This window comes from Dromiciops gliroides, chromosome 4 (assembly GCF_019393635.1).
Source record: "Dromiciops gliroides isolate mDroGli1 chromosome 4, mDroGli1.pri, whole genome shotgun sequence".
Taxonomy (NCBI): Eukaryota; Metazoa; Chordata; class Mammalia; order Microbiotheria; family Microbiotheriidae; genus Dromiciops; species Dromiciops gliroides.
This window is the reverse complement of record NC_057864.1, coordinates 219,331,893-219,356,101: the sequence shown is the minus strand read 5'-3', so window position 1 is coordinate 219,356,101 and position 24,209 is coordinate 219,331,893. Positions and strand designations below refer to the sequence as shown.

The window sequence follows — 24,209 nt, the reverse complement described above, 5'->3', positions numbered from 1 at the left end:
CAATTTGGGGCATCTCCCAGACTTTGATCCTTTTTTCTTATCCTGATCCAGCAACACTGGGCATGGGGGTTGGGGTAGATAAAGCTCTCTGATGTTCATCTGTGGCCAGGCCTCCTTCTTCCTGAGCGACACTTTTTAACTGGCCCTATCCTGCAGGTTAGATCCCTGGGGATGTTGTGAAATCTGGTATTGAGAGAAGGGAGCCTAGGTTGTCTTATAGGTACTTTAGGGTACCATAATTCTTCTCTCAACATGCAAACCTTACCTGGACCTGAGAACCTGGCGCGAGGGTCAGAAAAGCAACATATTAGTTTATGCTTGGTCGAGACACTCCAAAAGCATCATTTGACACTCACAGGTGTACAGTAGGATCCTGGTGAGCAGCAGAAAGAGACTCAATCAGGTAATTTGGCTGTGAGCAGACTGGGTTGGGGAGAGGGGTAGTATGGGCCATTCTTTTTTCTTTTTTTTTTTTTAGTGAGGCAATTGGGGTTAAGTGACTTGCCAAAGTCACACAGCTAGTAAGTGTTAAGTGTCTGAGGCCAGATTTGAACTCAGGTACTCCTGACTCCAGGGCCGGTGCTCTATCCACTGCATCACCTAGCTGCCCCTAGTACGGGCCATTCTATTCCATACCTTGACTTTCTAAATTAACTGTCATACTTGCTAAAGAACTTCTGTTCTCCCACTTCCTTTGGCCCACGTTCTTAGCTTCTGCCTCTGTCTCTCCCTTTGTTTTTCTGGCTTGGGGGCCTCCCTGGGCTGTTCGTGTCATTTTCCACTCTTGGCTGGGGTGTCTGGCCTTGGAATAAGCCAAGTCTCGAGCTCCAGCTGACCAGCCCAAAGCTCAGAGTAATGCTTTTAGCAACCTGCTGTTCAGCTGCCTCATTACACAGGGACCTAAGGGAAAATTCACCTGGGGTGGGGAGAGAGGAAGAGAAAATGGTGGGTAAGGGGACATTTAAATGTCCAGGGGGGACATTTAAAAAAAAATTATTTGACTTTAGAAAAATAGAAATGTGATTAAGAGAGACAAAGGACCAGTTTTTTAAATAATTTTTTTGTTTGTTTCAAGAATCATCTTTAACTTAAGGGAAATATAAGAGAGAGGGGTGGAGGAAAAGAGATGCTAAATCTCTTCAGAAACCCCTTATTCAGAAACTCTAGCTGAGTGAGAGTCTAGTGCTGGTGGAATGGAGGGGCAGTTGGGTTAACTTTTGAGCATTCTAGTCCAGTTGGAAAAGGGACACCAGGGGCATAAGCCTCCAAGTATGTTGGGGCCAATGGTAAAGACTCCTAGGAGGTGGGGAGAGGAAAAGGTCTGAGAAAAGGGTTTTGCATCCCAGAGAAGCAGAAATCTAGGCTTCTGTTTTGACAATATTTGTACCAGATGTACCAGCTCAGCATTTTTCAAAGCTAATCCGTCAATAAGAGAATGGGTTGTTTTCACAATTAACCTGTGAGCTGCTTGGCATTCTCTGGCGCTACCATCTCTGCCTTACTCAGTCTTCTGCTTTCTGGGATTGCAAGTCAGCTCTAGGTGAGGAATAAGGAGAGTGGACAGAACTCCCAGCAGAGGGAGGAGCCGGGTTGATCTGCCTGGCCAGGCAAACACCTATGAGACACTGTGCTTCTTGTGCACACAGGCTGCCTATGAAGAGTTTGGGGGATTGTCTGGGACACAGAGTGGCCACATTGGTCAAGCAGACACTGAGTCACAGAGTCTATGTGGATTGTCTTGGGCTGGGGTACTAATCAAGGAGAGTTCACCATATCTGCCTGGAGGCACAAGTCAACTGGCCAAACCTCAAATCAGGAAACATGGGGAATGAAAAGGAATGGCCATTTTTTGCAGGCTTTAAAGCACTTTTCAAATAAGGGGTAATTCAAGTGTGGAGCTAAGACTCAGTGGGCATACAAGATTATTTTTTAATTTTTAAATTTTTTTTGGTGAGGCAATTGGGGTTAAGTGACTTGCCCAGGGTCACACAGCTAGTAAATGTTAAGTGCCTGAGACTGGATTTGAACTCAGGTCCTTCTGACTCCAGGGCTGGTGCTCTATCCACTGGGCCACCTAGCTGTCCCAGGGCATACAAGATTAGAATTCTCAACACTGGCTCTGTGTTCTAACTATCAGATAACACAATCTCTTTACTTCCCTCTGATAAGAACAGAGATGCATACCTATAACATCTGTAGATGATACTCTTATCTCCCTTCTAGGCCTGGTGTTGGTGAATCTACTCTTGGTATTTGAATATTAAGAATATATATATATATATATATATATACATATATATACACATATGCATATACACATGTATGTCACCCAACATTGCTAATTAGGAATCTTTACAATAGGTTAAGGGAGTGAGTACAGAGCTCAGGCAAGGAGGGACTTGAGAGTCTTGAGCAAAAGAAGACACATATTTATGGTAGTTTCATTGAGGGCCCAGGTGGATGGTCTGCCTTGGGCACTGGACTTGGTACTTACTGGAGGCTCAAACCCAAATATCCTTCTTTTCTCTCTAACATTCAGCTCTCCACAGAGATGGGGTGGGGGGGCAGGGAGGCAGGTAGGGTAAGACAAAGATGTTTGCAGAACATACTAGCTACCAAAATATTTAGAGACATAGACCCACATGATACTCTAGGTTTTGGGCATGAAGTATGTCATCAGAGGTCTCAGAGACAGTCCAGTTAGGAGCTCATTTCCTACTCTGCTATTCTATTACTCTACTCTTCTCCCTTTGGTCTCTTTCTCCATGTGTCTGTTAATTCTCTTTCTCTTTCTGTCTCTCTCTCCCGCTTTATCTTCCTCCCTCTCTCTTTCTCCTTTCTTCTCTCCCTCCCTCCCTCTTCCTCTCCCTTTTTTCCTCCATTCCTCTCCTTCCCTTCTTCCCTCCCTTCTACTTTCTCCTTCTCTCCCTCTCTCCTTTCTTCTCTCTCCCTCTCTCTTTCCCTCCCCCCCCACTTCCTTCAGCTCTAGGTGGAGCCATGAAAGAGATATGGATGAGGGAAGAGAATGTGAAGTAAGGTGGCTAGGGAACATGATGCAAGCCTCTAGATATGTACCTTGGCTGCCTTCCCAAGGCTGGAAATCAGAAGCACAGCTCATTGGCCATTCATTCCTGAGGAGGGAACTGAAGCTATGATATTGGAATCAACTATTTAGCCTCTGAAGCTGTGATGAGGAGCTAAGGTGGGTGGGTAGGTGGAGGTAAAGATATAGATAGGCTGCAGTTATTATCAAAACACTAATTTTCATGGGCATATGTGTATATTAATTCATGAAATCCATTCCATATATCACTAGGATATATTAATCTACAAAAGTGAAAATCCTGTTTACATTTACAAATGTTATCTCTTTTTCTTTTGGTATAGTAATAGTAATAATAACAATAACAATAATAATAATAGCCAGAGTTTGTAGATAGCATAGACTCCTGGACCTGGAGTCAGGAAGACTCATCTTCCTAAGTTCAAATCTAGCCTCAAACACTTACCAGCTGTGTGACCCTGGATAAGTCAATTAACCCTGTTTACTTCAATTTCCTCATCTGTAGAGTGAGCTGGAGAAGGAAACGACAAATCTACTCCAGTATCTTTGCCAAAAAAACTCCCAAATGAGGTCATGAAGGGTCAGATACAATTGAAACAGATGAACAACAACAACCTCTGATTCTAAATCCAGTGTACTTTCCACTAAAGCAAAAGTGCTTCTCATTCATATTCTTTATTCCTTCAAAATGATTTGGTTTTGATCTGTTCCTTCCCTCCTTTCTATTCCTATTACTGCCCCACTCTATTTCAAGACTTTAGGAGACAGAGGACAATAACAGGGATAAGAAAAGGATCCCAGACTATACCAGGATGCTATTCTAAGAGCAACAACAAATGAGAGGGTCAAGTTCAGAGGCAAAATATGTTAGGGGAAAATTTTAGGGACATGGACCTTGAAGAGTTGGTATGTTTTGGAAAGGCAGTGAACAACTAAGTATGTTCCTGGATTAGGGAGCTACATGAGTGGAGAGGCAGGAATGAATGTAGTATTTGGGAAAAATAGTGATGAGACCAGTGTATAACTGAGGAAAGATTTATATAGGGGAGTAGAGGGAATTTAGGATACCTTGGGGATGTAAGATTTGGGGTTAGAAGGCATGTATCAATGACATATGCTTGATCAATTGTAACCTTCACTTCCTCACCCCCCTTTTCCCCCAAGCTCTATCCTCCACAGACGGGTTATGGCATGGTTAGCCATAGACACCACAGCTACCTAGGAAACAAAGCCTTTTAGGGCACCAAGCGACAATGACTTCAGAACCGTGAGCAGCCTTGGACAGACACAAAAGCAGATTTTTGTTATTGTTGTTGTAAGCATTTTTCTGCTGATTAAGTTAAATTCTAAAAAGGTTCTGGGTCTGGAGGAGGTTTGAATGTAGGAGGTAGTCCCTATTCTAATCCTCTCAGCTGGTGATTGGTTTTTCCCTTTGTGTCTAAGCTCTCTGATTCCTTCCCTATTCTACTATGCCCTTGCTATAGCTTAGAGGCCTGTTGTCACCATCCGCACCTTTGACTGTGAAGATGAGGGCATCTCCATGCTGTCTGATTCTGGAGATTCTTAGTAAGTTGCCCTCCCTGCATATAGAGGCCTGGATTTTACCTTGATGAGCCCGAAGCCCTATTCTCTTACCATATTCTCAATAGTAAGGGACCATACTTGGTTGAACTCTCCAGATGACTATACCAAGGAATTGTCTCTTACCTTTAAATGTGCCAGCAAGGTAATTTCAAGCAAGGCAATTCCTTCTGCTTCTAGGGTAAACCAGGGGTTCTTATGTAACCTGGGACCCATGAACATTAAAAAAATTGATAACTTTTCCCCAGTACAATTGGTTTCCTTTGTAATGATAAGTACTTTATTTTATTAATTTAAAAATATTATTCTGAGACATGGTCCATAGACTTTACCAGATTTCCATAAGAGTCCATGATGCAAAAACAATTAAGAACCCTAGCTCTAGATGGATAATAATCAAATGTCTCCAGTGGAGTGGTTAGCTGCTCAAGGAGATCCAAAGAAACTAGTACAGATCTTGTTAGACTTGTAACTATAGAGGCACAAAAAGGGATCTATACTAGTTGCTGAAAATTAGAGGGTGCAGACAGACAATACTTATATTTCTTTACATGTAGAACCAACCGAGTTTAGTACCTTTTAAGCAGGAATATTTATTTAAAACAGGAAGTTGCGAGATGGTCTCTCTGGTAACCACAAGTGAACTCTTTTCTAGTCTAGCCCCAAACTGTTCTCTCCCCAAATGGTGGTCTTCCTAGCACTGATTTTCTGTTATCCCAGGTTTGCCACCTTTGGGAATAGGCACCTGTCTTTGGGTTTCCCTTCTCCAATGGGTCCTTGTGTCTTGAGGTACAAAATATGTACCCCTCCCATATGAATTTGCCTTGAAAAGTTAACCTGTTGACTGATTTTATACTTAATCATCTCCAGGAATGTTTTGTTGTGCTCATTCTGGACATCAGAATGGCTAGTTATGACTTTGGATCCTGTTAAGTGTAAAGTAGAAGTTTCCAAGTGAAAAGAACACCCCCTTCTCTCTGTCTCTGCCCACTTCCCACTAGAGAGTCTATGATTCATACAGACTCCACGTAGTAGCTTAAGAACAAATTTATCTCAAATTAAATTCAAGACTGTCCAGACTAGAGACAATAGGATAGGGAGGGAGGGAGGGAGGAGGGAGGGAGGGAGAGAGAGAGAGAGAGAGAGAGAGAGAGAGAGAGAGAGAGAGAGAGAGAGAGAGAGAGAGAGAATGAGAATCACCCAACTAACTGCCAGCACCAATGAATAAACAAAAATGAGGGAGAGCAAAGAAAGAAGGAGCCTGAAAGGGGGATGCCCCTGGGATTTCCTGGGAAGGTGGTTCTCAGGCCCATTCTGACTTTCCTGGACCATGATCATATTCAAAGCTCAGCTGCTCTGTGACAGCTAACCTCTAGCAGAGCAATTCAAGAAAACAACATTCTCAATAATTCAGCACAAAGAGAAGGGAGTTAAAGGGGGGAAATAGCTTCAGTAGAGAGAGGGGGGAGGAGGAACAGAGAGAGAATATGGAGGAAAGGAGGTAAATAAAAGTAGTAGAAGGAAAAAACAGAAGAATAAGAGAGGCAAGGAGAAGGAAATGGTTAATACTTAAATTTATTCTAACCCACACTTTTCCTGGTCCCTGTTCCTGGAAGATGTTGGAGTTTTTTTACTCCCAATAAACTCCCAGAACACAGTGGTACCATAATGTAATAAACAGACCATTGAACTTGGAACCAGAAGCCTTGGGTTTGAGTTCTAATTCTGCTAAATAGATTGTGACCTTATACAAGTCACCTAACCTCTGTGAGGTTCAATTTCCTCATCTGTAAACTAAGAGGCAGTATAGCTAGAGAGCTGATCTTAGAGCCAGGGAAACCTGAATGAGACATTCTGACACATAGAGGTTGTGTGACCCTGGTCAAGTCACTTATACCCTCAGTGTTCTGGGCATCTTTCTAAGATTTGGGAAAAGTGGTGATCTGCTTTGGGAGAGATACCTTCCTTACCTTGGAGCTCCCTATCCCAATAAAATCACCATACAGGACCAGTCCTTATCTTTGCTAACATAATGTAAGAATAATCTACTATATCTTCCCTAGATGACCTCTCAGGTCTCTTTCAATGTAAAAATCATATTCTCATCCAACTTTCTTAGATTCCCACAAGTTTGTTGTGAGTCTCAAAGGAGTAACTGTGAAAATACTTTGTAAAATGTAAAGCACTATCCAGAAGCAAAATACTGGATCTGGCCTCTGACAATTACTAGCTGTATAACCATGGGCAAGTCATATAATCTCTTGGAAACTTGTTTCTTCCTCTGTAAAATGGAGATATCATATAAGCTAATGTACGTAAAGTACTTTGTCAAAGAAATCAACAAATGTTTATTAAACACCTACTATGAACAGGTCACTGCACAAATTGCTGGGACTACAAAAAGTAAAATAATACTTGCCCACAGAGCCTAATTCTAAAGAGGGGGAAATGTATAAATATGTAGAATATATAGAGAAATAAATACAAGGTTGTTTTGGGAGAGATGACATGAGCATCTAGAGGATTCAGGAAAGGATTCATGAAGAAGGTGGTGGTTAAGCTGAACTTAGAAGGAAACCAAGGAAACACTAGATCCAGCAAGCAGAGTAGAGGAGGGAGAGCATTCCAGTTTGGGGGACAGCAAAAGACATGGAGATGGGAGATGAAGCATTGGGTAAAGTACAAGAAGGGCAGTAATATGCAAGAAGATTAGAAAGGTAGGAATAAACCGGGTTGTGCAGCAGATAGAGTGCTTAATTTCTTCATTTATAAAATGAGGCTAATAATAATAGCTCCCAGGGTTTATGTGAAGATCAAATAAGATTTGCAAAAAGCTTTGTAAATGCTAAAGTGGCATATAAATGCTAGCTATTATTATTTATTTATATTCTCAGGTTATTAAAATCAGTTATTTCTGATTCTTCCTTTTCTGGTCTGTTGCATGGATTAACCTTCCTATTTTTTTAATGGTTGGTAATATAATCTGAGGTGTGATGAACTCTTTCTTCTTCATTCCTACTTTTAAAATTATTACTTCCTTTAAAAGTCTAGATCTTTTGTCCCTCCCAAATAAATTTTATTATTTTGTCTAGTTTTATAAAGTATTTCCTTGGTAGTCTGGTTGGTTAAAAAGTTTGTAAATTAATTTTAATAGTATCATCATTTTTATTATATTGGCCTGGCCCAGCCATGTGCATTATAACCCCAGTTAAATTGTCCTTTATTTCTTTAAGGAGTGTCTTGTAATTTTATTGATGCAGTTGTAACAATGGTGAAATGGTGATCAAGTTGTTCAACCTTGCATTTCTGGTAGAAATCTAAGAATCATGATGAATAATTTTTAAAAATCAATGGATATACTCTTTGTGCCAGAATCTTATTTCAATGTTGAATCAATATTCATTAATGATGTTGGCCCATAGTTCTCTTTCTTTGCTTTATCTTCTACTATTTGTCTCCTAAAGTGAATTTGGTAGAATGTGTTCTTTCTTACTTTTTAAAATACTTTGTATTGTATATGTATTAATTGTTTTTTCAAAGTGGATAAAGCACCGGCCCTAGATTCAGGAGTACCTGAGTTCAAATCTGGCCTCAGACACTTGACACTTACTAGCTGTGTGACCCTGGGCGAGTCACTTAACCCCCATTGCCCCACCAAAAAAAAAGTGGATCATTTGTTGCAAGGGGCAAACTCAAGGAAAATAACAATAGGTAGTATTTATATAGCACTTTAAGATTTGCAAATCATATTACAAATATTATATCATTTTTTTTCTCACAACAACCCTGGTCAGTAGTATTATTATCTACATTTTATAGATGAGGAAACTTGGGCTGAGATTACATATCTAGGGAGTGTCTTACCCAGGATTATATATCTAGGGAGCATCTGAAGCAGGATTTGAACACAGGTCTTTCCTGACTCCAGGTGCAGCTCTCTATCCATTGAGATATCTAACTATGTAGCTGAGGTAAAGTAGAAGTTGAGTAGATGAAGAGGTGAGAGGTTAGAGTATTTCAAGGAATAACATATAAAGCCTAATGATTTTTTAATGTAATATTCAGGGTTATCTCATATCTAGCATAGAAACAATACAGGAATGCTAAAAATAGCTTCTATGCAGTCCTCTTAGTGTCTTAAAGAACCTAAAAACTAGGACCAGTACAACCTATAGAGGTTCATTCTTTTCTCTGAAAACTCTTTAAAAATACCAACACCAACAAAAAGGCAAGAACCTCAATTCTGTGACCAGTTATAAAAACCAGATTGGGTGGTTCTCAGAGAAAATGGGGGAATTTCCATGGGTACAGAAGGTATGAAGATAGAAGGTGAAGTGAAGCAAGAGGCTGTGGACCACGTACTAAACTCACTGAGAAAGGAGAAAAAATGTTCTGGGCTTTAGTAAATAATAACTAATGAGATTTAGATTGGGTGATAAATCTATATAAAGGGAACCTCAGAGGATGAGAGGTTCGTAAGTGATGGTGATAGAGACAAATTCTGTAAGTGGCAATGGGGAATAAAGAATATTCTGACTACTCTTTTCAACAAGTGAGTTGTGAAGGTGGAGGGTAGAGAAGGTGGCATGAAGGAAGGTGCAACAAGTAGTGGAATGGATGACCAGGGATGCAATATCTTTGGGGATAGGCAAATTTCAGTGAGAGCCAGAAGAAGGAAAGTACGTGAGAAGAAAAAGTTCTAAAAGGAAGGGAAGTTTGTTCACTTCAACCCAGAAGTTCCAGAGGTCCCAGTCAAAGAGCAGACAAATATGGAATAGGACATCAAGAGGGCAGGGATGTGATAGGTGACACTGTCACAAGGGAAGTGCAGAATGTAGAGGGTGGTTTGCCCCTTGGAAGTCCAGTATCACAGGGATTGAGAGAATATGAAGTAGAGTTTGCTAACCAATGGGAAATGAGTCTGGGCAGAATATCAGTGGACAGAGGTGAATTCCACTGATGAGAGTAGGCGAAAAGAATGCTTGGAGTCCCAGCATGGCCTGGAGATATTGATATGACTTGATGGTTCTGAATCTTCAGGCACTCTCCTGAGGTGCTCGACTAGCTAGATGCCTGGTATTTTTAAATCTTTGGATTGGCACAAACCTCAAAGCATTACATGCTAATACTATTACTACTATGGATTATTAATAATCACTTGCTCCATCAATTTTTCTAGGTTCAGGGTAGGCCTGGATCCCTAACCTTTGAACAAACTCATACACAGCCAATCATCCCATCAGTGAAAGAGAAAGTAAATACTCTTACAGGCAGATAACTAGAGTAAAAAAGGTCAGATGATAATGAGATAGCAGTCAGGGATTTGTCCTTATCCATTTACTAGACCCTTGTTATTCTTCACTCTAAAGTAAATTTATAGAAAGGTGTGTTTTTTAACCCAAACAAATACACAGGGAAGCATGAATGATTCCTGATGAATCATTTACACAGTCAAATAGCATACAATACAAAAGCATATGTGTCTTAGCTATGGCGTAAATAGCTATCTTGCCCTCTAAGAATTTATGCATTCTTTCTCCTTCTTTTGGTCCTGACTTGTGATTTCAACTGAGTGTGGGGGCCTTCCAATATGGAAGCTTCCTTCACCAATGCATATCAGCAAAATTTTTAATTAATTATTTTTTCAATTAAAATTTATTTTTTCTCCCTCCCCCTTTCCACATTAGAAAGAAAGCAGTAGGGGCGGCTAGGTGGCGCAGTGGATAAAGCACCGGCCCTGGATTCAGGAGTTCCTGAGTTCAAATCCGGCCTCAGACACTTGACACTTACTGGCTGTGTGACCCTGGGCAAGTCACTTAACCCCATTGCCCCATTTAAAAAAAAAAAGAAAGAAAGCAGTAAAACAAAATCCTTCTACAAGTATGCATAGTCAAACAGAGCAATTGGTCATATTTAAAAATACATCTCATTCTCCATATTTATCCTGTTACTTCTCTGTCAGGAGGTGGGTAGTATTCTTTGTCATTGGCTCCATGGAATCCTGTTTAGTCATTGCATTGATTGGAGTTCTTAAATCTTTCAAGAAAAAACTTTTCTATACTTTACAGTCTTTTTATTGTTGCCTAAGGCACTGAGAGATTACACAACTTATTGATGGTTAGACACTAGGCCATGTTACCTTTTGTGTATTCATTTTCACTCATAAAATTTAGAGCTAGAAGGGACCTCAGACATAATTTACTCCATGCCCTTCATTTAACAGATGAGAAAATTGAGGTTTGGAGAAATTAAGTGACTTGTTTAAGACTACATAGGGAGCAAAAATTTGAGCTGGAATTCCAACCCAGTTCCTTTGCCAGATCAGCATCATAGTTACCTTTCTCAATTGAGATCTTATATTAATAACCACTTACTGTTGGGGAGATCCAGGATTTTTTCCTTTCCTATTTCCTTATTTTCTAACATTCTTCTTAATCTTGTTTAGATCTCATCTAACTGGGAAAACTAGTTTAGGTGAATTGGTGGATTCTGGCCCATTGTGTTTCAGTCAGATAGGTCCAAGTGGAAGTGAATTCCCCCTTCTTTCCAGATTGCCTTAGACTGGAGTGATATGGGTATAGATAAGACTCTTTGACTAAGACTGAGTGATCTGTCATGTCCCACAGACCCTCATTAAAATAAGCACACTTCTCCTAATATTCATTCTTTCATTACTTGTAAGCCAATCAGGGTTGATCACCACTCTTGGGAACACCCACTCTTCGAAGGGCATATAAATGTTGAGTGGGTTCCATGAGGGGTCTCTGGCATTCAAGAGTGCCACTGACTCCTTTTCTTAATTACTCACTAGCATGATTAATAAAATGACCAATTACCCAGAAACTATTTCTCTTGAACATTTGATACATCATACGGTCTATCTTCCCTCCATGACTATAGTGAGCACACTTCAAGCAAGAAGGGAGGTCAGTGCAGGAGAAGCAGGAATTAGGAGTGGCTCAGTTATGAATCAGAGCTGGGATAGACCTTTGCAATCTTATTTACTATCTACCTGGTCAAAGTAAATCTTGAACTCCACAGAGATGTTTGGAAACTTCAGGGTCAATGCTGAACTCAGAACTAATTCAGCATCCTGGTTAGTGGCCTTTAGATGTGAATAGCATGAACAGAGGCAACATGGGGGACATTACCTACACATGTGTGTGTCTTATATTTTCTCTCATATGTTTTTTATAACAGTAACTCAAAACTTTATGTATTTTACACTTTATATGCATCATCTCCTTTGATACTCACAACTATTCTGTGAACAGGTGCTATTAGTATTCCTTTTTTTCAAATAAGGAAACTGAAGCTGATTGAGGTTAAGTGACTTACCTAGGGTCACACAGCTATTAAGGTCTTCAAAATGGGGGCCCCAGATTGACCTCAAAAGGTATGTGATCAAGCAGTCCAAGGATAGACTACAATGTCAAAACATATGGTACCTACTCTGCTGGGGGAAGATGAGTGGCTTCCCCCTACCTTCCTCTGGTAGTCAACTCTGGGGCTTAGCTTCATCACAACCACAGCTGTTCTTATTTCTCTGTTTTCCCAATAAGCTTCTTCTCCAATGTTTGTGCAACATCCCAACTTCCACCCTTCAGAGACAGGAGTTGGTTCCTGAGAGCAGTTATAGAACATATCTGCTACCTGGGCACTCACAACAGTACTTTTGCAGGTGCCATTGGAAAACATTTTGTCCCAATCCCCCAGAATTCCCATCCTCTGCCTCTCCAAACCATCTTTCAGCAGCAGCTGTAACTCCTTAGAGGGAAGCTCCAAGCAATGACTGATAAGTGAGAACCTCACTCCCCCCCCCTTTTTATTGGGTGGGATAGAGAAAGCTGCACAGAATGAGCAGGCATGGATGTATTTCATTCTTCACAGATCTCATTAGATTATCTCTTATTTCCCAACAACCCAGCCCAACCTCCCTTCCAAACTCCCCTCTAACTTCTGAGGACACCACCATACTTCCAGTTACCCAGGTTCACAGATTTATTGTCATCTTGACTCCTCATGCTCCCCACCACAACATCTCTCACATTTGTTCCTTTCTTTTTACTGACCCAGCCACCACCCTTATCCAGAGCCTCATCATATCTCTTGTCTAAAGTATTGTAATGACATTCTTACTTGCCTCCTTGCCTCAAGTCTTTCTCCATTCTAGTTCATCTTTGACATAGCTGCTAAAGTGATTTTCCTAAAGCATAATTCTGACTAGGGCACTTCCTTACTCAGTAACCTCCAGTGATTCCCTATTAATTTTAGGATCAAACATTATTTCATCCCCATCTCATATTTTTAAAAATGTCTACTTTGTAAATTTTAAATAATGTACATAATTATTAATACTGTGGTACATGTATATAATTTACAAGGAAGTACATATACACATAGTGAGGGTGCCTGCTCAAAAAATTTTAGGGGTATGTGATCAAAGAAATATGAAGACCCTGCCTTATGCAATGCTGTTTCTTCTGTCTCTCTTTCCCATTAGTTCATCTGCAAGTGAAAATAATTCTGGCTAGTGGCGTGGAACAAAGATGGAGATTTTTCTCTGGCTTTGGTCCAGGACACAGCTTTCCAGCCCATAGTTCCAAGATGTAAACTCTCTTCCCCCAACAAATACCTTCCTCCAAATTATTTTGTATTGTATTTATTCTCATTCTCTCTCTCTCTCTCTCTCTCTCTCTCTCTCTCTCTCTCTCTCTCTCTCTCTCTCTCTCTCTCTCTCTCTCTCTCTCTGTCCTGTCTCTCTGTTTCTTGTCTGTCTTTCAGCACCCTGATAGAATGCAAGTTCCTTGAGTTCAGGAATTATTTTGTTTTTATTATTTTTACATCCAGTGCCTAGGTTTCATAAATGTTTGCTGATTAATATAAATTGCTTCCTTAGTGCCCATATATGTTAACCATTATATAGTGTCTAGTAGAATGAACACTTTGAGGACAGGGAATGCTTCATTTTTGAATTTCCATGTCTCAGGACAGGGCCTAGCATGCATCAGGCACTTCATAAATGCTTGTTGAACATAAGTGAGACTATCACTAAAATGGGAGATGCATGAAATATAGATAGAACAGGCACCTACGCGCCACAGAATCTAGTGAACCTGGATTTCTTGACATTGCAATTCAGTCACCTGGCCCTCTCCTGCCATGAACTAGGTCAGCAAGATGACACCACAGCAGTTCCAGAGATGTTATACAAGTGTAACTGTGGAACTCAGAAGGTGGGATATTAGGTATGTGGTGAACAAATAAATCAGGGGTTCTTTTTTCAGGCATGATGAAGTTTCCCTTCAAATAGCAAATCTATGGAATCATCTTCTTTGAGATTTCTCTGCCCTTCCATCAAATGTTGTTGACAACAGATTCCAGGAATGGAATTTATTGTCTGTGGTCTAAAAGATCAACAATAACTATTCATTAATTCACTAAGATATTCACTTCTTTTTCTGTCTCTTTATTTCTCTCTTTTACACACACACATACACACACAAGTTCAGAAGGCAGGTAGCTGTACATAAGACACCATTTCATTCACATAGCACTTTCTCACCACTCTTTCTTTGTGAAGGATTACAAGCCCATGTTGGTCTCTTCTCTTTTCACCCTTGCTGGTTCTCTGTGTATCCACTGACACCAGTCTTGGACAGAACTAGCCATCAAGAAGCAGGTGGAGTTGCTGTGGTGTGAGAGAGATCTGCATCCTTCTCTCTGCACCATGACCCACCTCTTGCTCACCAAAACGGGCATGACAAATTACTCTGCCTGAGTTTTAACACACTTGGAAAAGCCTGCTCACTGACTGTAATTAATACACTGGGGAAAACACAGCAGAGTTTTTGTACACAAACACAGAGATCCTTCTTTATGAGTATCCATGTTTATGTGCCCATTTTCTCTCACTTTCTTGCTTCCACATAGTACAAAATGCCCTAAACCTAGCTTATTTTGTGCATAACCCAGGATAGCACGAGTCAAAGATTTCATCAAGCAAACTAAAAACATGTTGAGGACATACTAGCTGAGCAAACTACCTATTGGGCCTTCCTTACCCACTTTCTAAGACCTATGTGATTTTGCTGAGTAAGCCATATAGGATCAGAAATTATGAAATCTATAAGTAGGAATTTTTGTTACAGGGACAAGCAGCATGAATCTCATTCTTAGTTTAGGGGAGAAACAAAAATCCCAGGATTCCAATGCCAGGCCACTCCCAATTATAAGCAACGATTTATATATCTTATATATATCTATATATGTGTGTGTGTGTGTGTGTGTGTGTATAGCTATTTATAACTATATGAATGAATGGGAATGGGATAAAAACATTTATTAAATATTTGCTAGGGGCAGCTAGGTGGCACAGTGGACAAAGCAACAGCCCTGGATTCAGGAGGACCTGAGTTCAAATCTGGCCTCAGACACTTGATACTTACTAGCTGTATGACCCTGGGCAAGTCACTTAACCCCAATTGCCCTGCAAAAAATTTTTTTTTGCTAGACACTGTGCTAAGTATGGGCGATATAATATATGAAGAATCTTGCCCTTGAGGGGCTAACATTCTAATAGGGAAAGACAACACATATGGGAGTGTGGACAGGAAAAGAAAGGTAGAAAGAAGAAGGAGGAGAGGAAGGCTAAGAGGGTATGTACAGAGAGGTAGTAAAATGGTTTGGGTGGAAAGTTGGATCATTACAGGGCTAGATGGGATGTAGAAGTACAGCATGGACTAAACAATTTTGCACTTACTCATTCAGACACTTATCTAAGGGGTTGGGCCCAAGGGTAGTAGTTCCAAAAATACATGGGTTAACTTCCTGAGGCAATAGGAATAAAGAGTTCAGAGGTCCAGCATTCAGAGTTCAAGGTCCAATGTGGAGGGTGCTGATCCAGGTGAAGAAAAAAAAACAGTTGAGGCAGGCAAATGGTAAGATGGATATATGGGATATGAAGGTGAAACAGTTTGTAATCTAGCATCAACCAGTCGCTACTGTGGACTAATGGTTTAATTTGAATTTAGGAAGCAATCAAATGGTTTGGACCCTAGAACAGAGCTCCACAAATAAGTGGATTGACTTTTCCAGAGACTAGGGGCAAAGAAGAATATAGAGGTCCATGGTGAAAGAGGTTAGACCAGGGGGAAAAGGGCAGCAGTGCCAGACAGGTAGTAATATGGCCTGGATGGACAGCTTGATGGCTGAATGGGATGTGAAGGTGAAACATGGTGCTCTACTCTATTGTTTTTGTGCTGCTGAAGAACTGTAAGTGCTGCCAGTGTCCTTTAAATTAAGCACCCTGGACAGAGCTCCAGACACCCTGCCCTAGTTACAGCTCTTGAAATGATCATGAATGAATTGGCTCTATTCCACTGCTTTTGGTCCATGGCTTAGTTGGGGTTGATGGGGTAGGTCAGGGAGGAATTAAAATGATGGCTTTTGATGCTTTTTGGACTCTGTTAGTATCTACTACTCAATAACAATTGTTCTGGCTGTGTGAGCTCTGGAAAAAAAGTATCAGTTGGTGGGACATAGGGTAAGTGAAAAAAAAAAAAGCTTTTGTAGCTGTGGGTGTTATCCAACAGCCAAATATTTCTTAGTTTTGTTAACAGGGAAATTAGGATATTATACCCAGTACTTATTCTTCCTGGGAGCTAACAGGATCTGGGCCAGGCATAGATGGAGTGGAAGAAGAGAAAGGCAGTCCATGACACCTGCTTCTAGCTAGACCAGGTAGAAGGGGCATGGAATGGTAGTCTATGTCACTTGCTCATTACTGGGCTCACTTGTGGAGATCTGGTTCTGTTTGACTGTGGGACTGGAGAAGAGAGAACCTATTCTACTTTTAGAAGCTTTTTTTCTTGTGTTGAGGTAAAATTTGCCTCCTTGAACTATACACTGGTCCTAATTCTGCTCTATGGGACCAGGCAGAACAACTTGTTTATGTGATATTACTTTACATAACTAAAGAAGACCACCATGTCTTCCATAAATCTTTTGAAGGAAATCAGCCCCAGTTCTATCATTTGGCATGATTATAAGCCCTTTCACTCACCATCTTGGACATATTTCATTTTGTCACTTGTCCTTTCTAAAATGTGGCACTGATTAATGTAGCATAAGATTTTATTAGCTGTTTTGGCAACCACAACAAATTTTCATTCCACTAGAAATTCTAAGTCTTTTTTTCACATGCACTGCTTTTTGGGCATATATTTCCCACATTGTGCTTTTACAGCTGATATTTTGTACCCATGTAAGACTTTTTACATTTATACCAAATAAATGTTATCTTATCAGTTTCAATATATTGTCTAGCTTGTTGAAATATTTTTTTTCTAGCTTTGGCTCATCCAGAGATCTGATAAACCTGCTGTCTAGAATTCCATCCAAATCACTGATAAAAATGTTGAGCAGAAATTTAGGGAGAAGGGTTTATCCCTATACCTTCATCAGTGTGGGAATTCCTGCTGTAGCAACCTTGTCTAATAATGCAGATCTGTATCTTAGCAAGTCCTCTAGGGGAGACACTGAGAGGGCAATGACTTCCACCAATAAAATCACAGGGTTTAACAAATGAAAATTATTTTATTCTTGAACTTGAGACAGAACTTGAACCCAGGTCTTCCTGCTGCCAAGTTCAGCTATCTATTTACCATGATGTCTCTTGAGCAGAATATATCTAATGGAAATTCATTCACATGTGAATCAGCCTAAATCACCCAAAATGTTAACCCCAACCCACAATCTGGATGGCTAGAATGCGGCTGCCTTTCAGGAAACACTGTCTGGGTGGGGAGCCCTTCTTTAGCAAGCGGTACGACATAGTTAACTCTCAATGATCCATGACAAAATAAGGAACCATAGCACAGCTAATCCAAAAGAAATCACTGAAAAAGAAGTCAGCTTGGCTCAGGATCACATTATATTTCACTTTTCCTTTTAGCACTTGAATGTTTTGTTCAGGCCAATACTGAAAGCAGTTTGAATTCCCTACATATGCGTGTTTTTCTTTGTAGTCCCAGTGCCTGGCATAGGGTCTTGCATATCATAAGTGCTTAATAAATGCTTGTTGGGTTGGATTAGATTGATGGCAAGGAGAGGCTGTCTAGAAGAAGTGTTTTGAGCAAGAAGGAAAAGCTAGCTTTGAGGCAAGCATTTATGTTAGCTCATTTATAAAGTGGATCATCCACCTATGTATGGGCCATTGAAAGTTGAAAAAGGTGAAAGCTATAGTTTGTTAGAAGCTTCCTAGACAGTTCAAAGTAGCACAGTGGAGTGGACTGTGCTGAACTTGAGGTCAGGAATATCCAAGATCAAGTCTTATCTTAGACACTAGCTGTGGCATTCTAGGTAAGCCACTTATACTTTCTGGGGCTCAATTTTCTCATTTATGAAACAATAATAGCACAATAATAGACGATAATAGCAGCATCTAATTCTAAGGTCAGGATCTAATAAAATAATTTATGTAGAATTCTCAGCAAACCTTCAAGTACTATAAAATATCAGTTATTATTATTAGCCAACTCCTACCTCCAGACCTTAGTCACAATTCAGTCAATTCAATGATTACAGTCATTGGCACTTTGTTGATGGTTAAGGAAGGGACCTGCCCTCTTGCCAGCTGAACACTAGGATCTGTATGTGATCAGAGAACATGCCATTCTGAATACAGACCAGTCACTCATTGAGTGGGGCACAGTGCCAATAAGGCTAAGTAAGGCAAGGTGCCAGGGGGGAGGACCAATGGAACTCCTTTAATTCCTTCCTTATTTACCTCGGCAGCTCTGCCCCTACAGGTTACCAATTCCCAGGCCTTTCTTGGAAAATGCCAGATGTGAGCCAGGTGGGAAATGAGGAAATTTCATGGAGAGATTCAGAAATACCATCTTCTCTGACTTCTGGCTCTGCCCCCAACCTTCTCCTCCCAGAAATGAATGGGGAATCCCAGAAACTCTAGGAATTCATTATCTCAGAGAAGTACAACATCACACCTGTCAAAAACAATCCTCCAAAAAACAACAAAAGTGAAAGTCTTTATACCTTTGATTCAGCCAATTTTCCCCTGGGGCACTCTGGACTCTAAGAAAAGAAAGAGAAGGAAGAAAGAATTACAATCAATGGCTGTAATCATGAACTTGGTTGCTGGAGATGCTATTTGATCACTGCCTAGTCAAGTTTGGAACAGGAGGTATTATCTCCCCAGGAGTTCTCAGAAACCTGCCTAGGTTAAACTCACTGCTGTCAGGATTTCAAGTGTGGCTGGAAGTGGACATTTTACTTAACAGGCATAGACAAAGGAAAACAACATTTTGGAACCATTATCTAGATTTTCCAAATTTATTTTCTTTCCAACTCTGGGAAAGCTCCATTGTTTTGCTTTTCTTTTCCCCAGAGTCTGGGGGATTCCCACTTGTTTCTCCTCCCTCACTTCTACAGCCTATAACAAGATAGCCACACGTCAAGGATTTAGTTTGCAGACTGCCTATGGCTAATGTTGAATTCCAAGCTGGATTCCTCCCGCCACCCAACACATGTCTGGCTTAACTCCCCTGGCTCTTAGTCAGTGTGTACTCGGAGAATACCAATTAATTTTAATATGGTTTAATAAACACATTATTAGAAAGATAAAATGTACTGCTCTTGCTATAAAAATCATATGATAAACTTCAAATCTGAACAAATGATTTTTGATCACCTATTGTTTTAAATTATCTGTATTATAACTTGACACCAGTGGTATGGGTAATTGAAGGGCATTCATAGTTTGCTAAGATAACAACAACAACAATAATAATATGTGATAAGGAGCTGTGATGTCATCATTGTGGGAAACTACTGACTCAGAAATTGATTCCACAACTTCAGTTCACCATTTATCTATTACTTAGACATTTGCTATGACAGCCGAACTGGCTTACTTGCTATTCCCCAACATTTCATCTCCTACCTTCATGCCTTCACATAAGGTGTTTCTCATTCTTGGAAAGTTTTTCCCTCCTTACCTTAGACTCTTAGAATCCCTAGCTCCCTTGCTCAGAGCAAGTGTAAGCCACTAAACAGCCTTTTCTAAATGCTATCATCCCATGAGAAACTAATCTATACATACTTTATACTTGTCTGTCTTTACTTGTTACTCAGTAGAAAGTAAAGTAAATGTAAACCTAATCAATGTTAGGTATTGTTTCTGGGGTTTTTGTTTTTGTATTTCTAATGCCTTGTTCCCTGAACATAGTAGTCATTTAATAAATGCTTACTAAATTGAATCAGTAGATGATTTGTAGTGAAGTTGCCTAAGTTTTTGAAAGATTAAGTGAGTTGCCCAGGGTTTCTTAGCTAGTATCAGAAATAGGATTTGAAACCCCACCTTCTTTGAGTCCAAGTTCTATCTTGCTCAAAAACACTACTGACACATTCAGATAGGGCTTTAAGCTTTAAAACATATTTCCCTTGGATGTGGGAAAACTGGGATACTAATGTACTGTTGGTGGCATTGTGAACTGATCCAATCATTCTGGAGAGCAATTTGGAACCATGCCCAAAGGACTATAAAACTATGGCATATCCTTTGATCCAGCAACACCACTACTAGGTCTGTATCCCAAAGAGATTGTAAAAAAAATAGAAAAGGATCTCTTTGTATAAAAATATTTACAGCAGTTCTTTTTGTATTTTTTGTTTTGTTTTTTTAGTGAGGCAATTGGGGTTAAGTGACTTGCCTAGGGTCACACAGCTAGTAAGTATTAAGTGTCTGAGGCCGGATTTGAACTCAGGTACTCCTGACTCCAGGGCTGGTGCTCTATCCACTGCGCCATCTAGCTGCCCCGGCAGTTCTTTTTGTAGTGGCAAAGAATTAGAAATTGGAAATTGAAGGGATGCCCATCAACTGGGGAATGGTTGAACAAGTTGTGGTATAGGATTATAATGGAATAATATTATGCTATAATAAATAAGCAGGATGGGGGCAGCTAGGTGGCAGAGTAAAGCACTGACCTTGGATTCAGAAGGACATGAGATCAAGTCCAGCCTCAGATACTTGACACTTACTAGCGGTGTGACCTTGGGCAAGTCACTTAACCCTCATTGCCCCACAAAAAAAAGAAAGAAAGAAAGAAAAAGAGAGAGAGAGAAAGAAAGAAAAAAGGATGATTTCAGAAAAAAACCTAGATTTATGTGAAATGAATAGAACCAGGAGAGCATTGTACACAGTAATGGCTATATTGTATGATGATCAACTGTGAATGACTTAGTTATTCTCAGCAATATAATGATCCAAGACAATTCCAAAAGTCTCATGATGAAAAATACTATCCACCTCCAGAGAAAGAAATGATGGAGTCTGAATACAGATTGAAGCATACTATTTTTTACTTTCTTTTTTGCATAGTTTTTTTCTTTGGTTCTGTGTCTTCTTTTACAATATGGCTAATATGGAAATGTTTTGTATGATTACACATGTATAACCTATATCAAATTGATTACTGTCTCAGGGAGTGGGGAGGGGAGGGGAGAGAAGGAAGAATTGAGGGAGGGAGGAAGAAAATTTCAAGCTCAAAATGTTTAAAAATGTATGATAAAGGGGCAGCTAGGTGGCGCAGTGGATAGAGCAGCGGCCCTGGAGTCAGGAGTACCTGAGTTCAAGTCCAACCTCAGACACTTAACACTTACTAGCTGTGTGACCCTGGGCAAGTCACTTAACCCCAATTGCCTCACTCAAAAAAATAAAAATAAAAATAAAAAAATTTTAAAAAGTATGATAAAAATTGTCTTTACATGCAATTGGGGAAATAAAATATTATTTCAAAAAAGTATTTCCCTTGCAATCACCCCCTGACTTATGTAGTTATATACAGATATGTGTATATACACACATATTTTTATATGTTTTATACATACATATATAATATACATATTATATATATGTATATATACATATACATATACATATATATATATACACACACAGACAGACAGACACATATATTCACTTTACAGGTGGAGAAACTGGGATTCAGACAGGTGAAGTAACTTTCAGGATTTAAAGCCAGGTATCCTGACTTGAAATTCAGAACTCCTTTCATTATAGGATCTAAAGACACATCTTCATGTACATATGAAAGGGAGAACTTCAACTTCCTGAGGGGAGGGAATCACAGAAATAGTGGGAGGAAGGATGCTATAGGCCGATGTTCCCACAATTCTAAATTCAAATAGTAGTTCATTTCTAGTTCTGTTTTCACTCCTGACCCCAAAGTGTTTCTTTACTTTAACAATACTGAAAGTAGCATAGTATAGTAGCTAGAACTCTGTATCAAGTCAGAGGACTTGAATTCAAATCTTGCTTGTTACTTGAAGGTGTTATATACATGTGAGCTCTGATCATTACCCTTGTGACCTTAGACACATAGTTTTGCATCTTTTTCCTTAATTCTAAGATGGGGCACATGGGGCTTGAAATAGATGATTTCAAAGGTGCCCTAGCCCATCCTGGATCACTGCCTTGTTATAGAAGAGAGGCTTGCATAGTTCAATGAAATTATAAGCTATGCCATGCAGGGTTTCCTAAGATGGACAGATCATTTGTTGAGAGTTCTGACAAAAGGTGATACACAGGAGAAGGAAATGGCAAACCAATCTAGTATCTTTTCCAAGAGAACCCCATGGACAGTATTAAGATCTTAGGTCAGAAAGAGTCTAACACATTACTGGGGAAGAGCAAAGGACAACTATAATGGCTCCAGCAATGAACATGAGCTTGGATAGACTTTGGGAGATAGCAGAAGACAGAAGAGTACTAGGGTCCACAGGGTCACAAAGAGTCAGACGTGACTGAACAACAACAAACAACAACAACAACAACAACAACAACAAACAAACAACAACAACAATAACAACAGGCCTTACAGCTCTAAATAACTGGGATTCTGCTTCCTAAACCCAGTGGTTTCATCTGCTCCCTTCCCCTTAAACAACATAAGCTACCCCACCCCCACCCCCGCTCCTACATCTCTCTAATTTTCTATCTAGTCTTTCTTTTATTTCTCTGCATATCCTAGTATAGCTTTCCATCAAGAAGGACGCTATTCTATAATGGACTGCTGAAGCTGACCTCATCCTTACTTTGGGGAATAGTGGAAAAGAGCCAGAGAAGCTTCCCCAACTGTATTCTTCCAATGCTTTCCCATGCTCCCTTTCAGTGGTTCTTATTTTCCCTTGGATCCTTTCAATGGTCCCTGAGGGGTGAGAATATATTTATCATGATATTTGTTCAAAGCAAACATTTTGATAATCCAGCTGCAGAAAGCCAGGGAATTATTTCTCCTCAGTCCAACATGAGGAAACTCAAAGAATGTTAAACATCTCAATCCCACAGATCTTCTAGTGTTTCAGAGACTCATGAAGTTAGAATAAATCTCAGGAGATCTTTTTGCTTTAGTTTCTTGCCTGTCTAGGAACCCAAATCCTAACTTTGTCCCCTGATAGTGGGTATTTACCTCATTTTCCTAAAATCTTCAAAATAGAGACCCCACAATTACTCTTTTTAGGCTGTCCTGGTATTTAATGTACTTGATGGTTTCATTTAATTCAACTCAAAAGAATTATGTGTAGGATACTGTGCTAGGTGATGAGGTGATACAAAGAGGAAGATGTTGAAAAGTGCCCTTGTGATGCTTACATTATGGAGATGAGAGCTTCTCAAGGGCCAATTCAATTCAATCACCATAATTAAAACAACAACAACAACTATTTGATATATTTGATTTTCACATCCTGTTCATTTTGAATATATTTCTCTCTTCCCTTCTACCCAATGAGCCAACCCTTGAAACAAATACTTTTTAAATGCAGGGGAAAAGCAGTTCAGCAAAACTAGTCAAAACATGAATGGAGTCTCATGGCATATCTAACACTCCACAAACCACAGTTCTCCATCTCTGCAGAGAAAAGAGGGAAGCATTTTGTTGCAAACTGAAGAAACTTCATCTTTTGTGGAGTAGCACACATCATTGAGAGACTTGTGAGCACATAGCTGAGCTGCCCATCCTGAGCAGGAACAGAGAGAGGCAAGAGATGGAATGTGAACATTCTTTGCCTTTTTGGAGATGGTAATTGACTCCTCCTTTTCCCCACCCAAGTCTATATCCCTTGCTGCCATAGTCCCCACCCTAACATACACTTACCCTATCCTGAGGAGGGGTAGAGAGGAAAAGATGCCTATGGTCCATTCATTCCTTCTCTGTGGACCCTACTGAGGACATCACTCTGAGCATGCTCAGACAGTCAGGAGGAAGCTTGTCTCATGTTGAGGAAACTGGAGCTGATTCTCAGTCTCAGTGTTAGCAAACACTGCTCTCAGCTGCTCAGCGGGATAATCAATTATGGGAATTTTTGCCTCAATGAATCAGAGTCATGGAGGAGCACATCTCATTAGGCCAGTGGTGCTGACTTCCATTAGTGCTCTTGTGGTGAAACCCTTCAGCAAAGCTCAAACAGAGCTAGACACATTTACCAAGCTTAAAGGATCTCCATATTTCCCAACCTCACCCCAAGC

At 40.1% G+C, this 24,209-nt stretch overlaps 1 protein-coding gene across 7 annotated transcripts in view; it reads right to left on the bottom strand.

Annotated features, from left to right (window-relative positions):
• The window catches only part of RBFOX3 (RNA binding fox-1 homolog 3), a 983,769-nt gene that overhangs the window by 252,308 nt on the left and 707,252 nt on the right, over positions 1 to 24,209 (bottom strand). For 6 of the 7 annotated variants that reach the window (XM_043964755.1, XM_043964756.1, XM_043964759.1 and 3 more), the window contains one exon: positions 18,701 to 18,739. The exons of the other annotated variant lie outside the window; for it this stretch is intronic. The gene's annotated coding sequence lies outside the window, so the exon portion shown is untranslated. The remainder of the gene's footprint in view (positions 1 to 18,700; positions 18,740 to 24,209) is intronic. 7 annotated transcript variants of the gene reach the window in all.